Below are 3,920 nucleotides of genomic sequence, written 5' to 3'. Positions count from 1 at the left end.
ACTGCAGGCACAAATAAAGTTTGCTCCAATCCAATCCCATTAGAGTGAACATTCGCAGGTTGGAGTGAGCAATCTCCTTTCGAGTAGTAGTTTGACTCATTAGTTCGTGGAAGTTGCACCTCCCAGTGTTGAAATGGAAAGACGCAGCTTTTCTTTCTCTGCTTATATATCCGAATTTAGCTCCTGGTCTACACTAAAACAACCCTTAGATTCTTACTGCTGGACTTGTTCGGCTTTTCTAACATTTACTTTCCGGCTACCCCATTCATCGGCCTCACGCTGTTCTCGAAGAAAACAAGATGACGTCCGCACCATCACTAGAGGAAGGCTAGTGAAGACGAGGCTTCACGCTGCTGGCTGCGAAGCTTTTCTCCATCGGCTCTTTCTGGGCTGCTTTTGGCTCACGGGATTTTGGTTAAGGATTGAGTTGCTACTTCTTTTTTTATCGATTGTCAACTGTTTTGCTAGTGTCATTATTTAGCTAGTGCTAACCAGACCAGGCAGGTGCCCTTTTCTTCACCAGGGCCAGGGGCTTTCCTGTGGTCCACTTCTATTCCTCCACAGGAGTTACCCGTGGATCTGTTTCTATGCAACGGCGGCACATTAGATCCTGTGGCTTTTGTTCCAACCAATGGCGGCGTCATACGGATGAAGAATCCAAAAGCGATTGAGGCGGAATTATCGACGGCGACCCACTTCCAGAACATCACTGAGCACCGCCAGTTTGGCAGAAGAGGTATTCTCAGCTTTTCCGCTTGGACAAGTCCTGTCTACAAGACCTTGTAAAGTGTTCGCTGTTTGCTGCCAAAATGGTGAGCGGATTTATTCCTTCGAACTTGACATGTGTGACAGAGCTTGTCCGTGGCGTCAATGTGAACACGAAACCGGCTGAAGTATTAGAGATATTTTCACCGGCCGGTGTAATTCCAGTTTATGGGTGCGGACGGGTGGTCAACAAAAACAGGATCCCTACTGAGTCGGTCATAGTTACATTTTCTGGCGCAATTCGACCATCAGAGATTAAGGCATGTGCCCTAATCTACAGAGTGGAACCTTTGTCCCCTCCAATGTGTAAAGTGGTGTCCTTATGGACACACCTTCAAAGGATGTAGGTCTGCTCCCAGGTGCCCAATTAATGCTGAGGAGCACAATTCCAGCGATTGCAAAAGCAAAGAAGAAAGCTGCTGCCTCGGAAATGACGCACATGCTGCTGATTATTCCAATTGCTCAGAAAAGGCACGGGAAATGAAAATCCTAGAAATCGTTGAACAAAGACGTTCCCGTTGAGAAGCCATAGCTGAAATTCAGGCTAGGACACAGGGATACGCCGGTGTCAGCCCGTCAGACGGCAATAGTGGGCGCGTCTATTTCTTTGTATTGCTCATGCAGTCAAAAGGGTAATGGAGAAGCCATGGAGCGCCTAGCAGAAACCTTTCCGAGTACTTGACAGAAATCCGAGCTAACCAGATGGCACAGATACTCGGTACAACAACAGCTATTGGTATATATTCTCAAACAACTGACTGTCCACATCCTTCAAATGAAGTAACTCCCAATTTCACGCCCCAAGATGTTCAAATTACAAGCCCATCTGCAGATGTCAGCCAGAGTCAATGTGAAGGCATCAATTTCCGGCCACAACAGGAATGTTTAACCGATCATCCTAAATTCGTCTTGGTACCGCGATTATGGGAACGCTCCAGCTGGAGTTGAATCGAGGGTGAATATACAGGAAAATAAAGATAATATTTACGATTCAAGTGCTGCATCAGCTTCGGGTACAGAGAATTATACTATACTTCTGTCTCTTGCGGTACTTCAGATGTTTATAGAGTGTATGATACAAGGCGTGTTGCTTTGGCCACCTTATTGTCACCACTACTGCTACAGGAAGGCTGTCCACGCGACATCCGGGGTATTGACCACACCGCCACGAAAGGTCGGCGTAAGGTATGTGCGATGCAAGTAACTCAACATTTTGTTTTTCGTACGAGCCAACATTGTCAAAGACGTCCTGCCTGCAGACAGACATACAGACTATTCTTTAATAGCCTCTGGAGGTTATTAGATGAATGAGCAGGAAGATTGTTCTGGTGAATGACCATTATGAGCTAAGAAGGAGGCAGAGAGAAACGGCTTCACAAAATTTCCTTCGCCAAGCCAACACTATTTTGTCGTGATGAAAAAGAACTCGTAGTATCGGCACGTTGGAGTTAGACGTGTGTTCTGTGTATTACAAGGAAATAAGAAGCCGTCAGGTGTTCAATAAAGACATACTGAAAGGTATTTAGAAAAGAACTTGAAACTTTTCTATCAAGATGGTGGTGGTGGTGTCGATACAGGCGGGATTAGTCTTCGTGTGGCCTGTGCATCTTTTTGAGTGTCGAATAGGTGACGTAACATTGATCAGTCTAGTTTCTCGCGGATATGCCAGTAGAATGCGCGCCCTTCTTGGAGCACTATCCACGTTTATTCCGACGAAGCTTTCCTGCTCTCCAATGAATCTCACGGGAGTGTGGACCGACGGATCAGCGCTTTATCGCGGAGCGCCATTGCGAAAGCATCAAGTGTACGCGCATGCGCGCGGAGTATCCTGCCCAAACAGCCTTCTAGACTCAATTCTGTGCAGAATAGCAGCTGATGCTAAACAGCTCATCTATATCTCGCCACCGCCTATTGTATCCATCTCGTGCGCGCACGAGCCGTGGGAGACGATCAAACGCAGCAGATTCATGGGAGCTACGCGGCACTGGCTCAGAAGTACGTGTGGGCATATGAACCAGCGTTGATGTAGATAAGTAGCAAGGGCTACGTCGAGCTCAATGGAACAGACTATATAGGCAGTCGTTGCTCGAACTGGAGGATGCTCTGCGCCCCGCATGTGCCTGCTGTCGCTACTTTCGCAGATGCGCGCAATGATGCTGGGGCGACAGTCACCTAGCGATTAAAATTTCAGTGAGGTGTACACCTTTAGGCAAAATGATTCGAACATTATAGCAGGGAAGAAAATTGCTGAAGTTTAAAGGTAAAGTTTAGAAAAAGACAGTTCTGCTCAGCCTTCAGACAATTGGTGCACTGATGCAAACTTGAAACAATTCGGAACGTAAATAAGTCTTTGCTGCCTAACGCAAGAAAATTTTGCGGGCATTCCTGTCCAGCTTCGCTTAGCATTGGTCCGAGCTTCATTTTGACGGCGCAGCGAAAATTTCGGTTTGTCTACTGGCAGAGAGCTGCTACGGGGGAACCACTTGTGCAGGTCCCCGTCTTGGTTTTTGTAGTATCTTCCAGTTCCGGAATTTCCTTGCCCAGAAGCATTCCTTACGTTTGAGATAGGCAGCAGCGGGTAGCGCTTACACACTACCGTGGTGCCGGCCAACATCTGCCAGTTATGAACGTTTGTGCATGGCACTTTTTGGTAAACGATAAGACAATAACATGCTGTTATTTTATTTCAGATAAACTCGTAAACAAGGAAACGTAAGAAGCTCAAATTAAAGAACGACTAGTGCATTCCCTCAGACAGGGTCAGCTTCGAATGTAAAAAGAAAGAGTTAATCATATCTAGTTGAAGCTCAATGCGAAAACTGGATCGCATGGCCAAATGTAGAGTGCGCCTTCTACCAGTGACCTTCAGAGACAGCCATGCATACTCTGTTTGGCTGCAAGAATCGAAGATGCACTTCTAAGACATATCGTGGTGTCTTTTCTTTGATGTCAAACGCTCTCACCTCAACTGCACCGGCTGCAAACAATGCGCTACTGGACCAGTATACATAGTTCGGACCAGTTTATGACGTGCCCCTTTAGCGACAAAACGAGATAACGACCATCAAAGAAATCATAAGCAATTGCAACCCTCTTCAGCGCCCATCCTAGCAGACAAACACCGAAGATGACTACAGAAGGCGGAGAAAACTACC

The sequence above is a fragment of the Dermacentor andersoni genome, chromosome 1 (assembly GCF_023375885.2).
Source record: "Dermacentor andersoni chromosome 1, qqDerAnde1_hic_scaffold, whole genome shotgun sequence".
In the NCBI taxonomy this organism is placed as follows: Eukaryota; Metazoa; Arthropoda; class Arachnida; order Ixodida; family Ixodidae; genus Dermacentor; species Dermacentor andersoni.
This window is presented reverse-complemented; position numbering follows the sequence as displayed.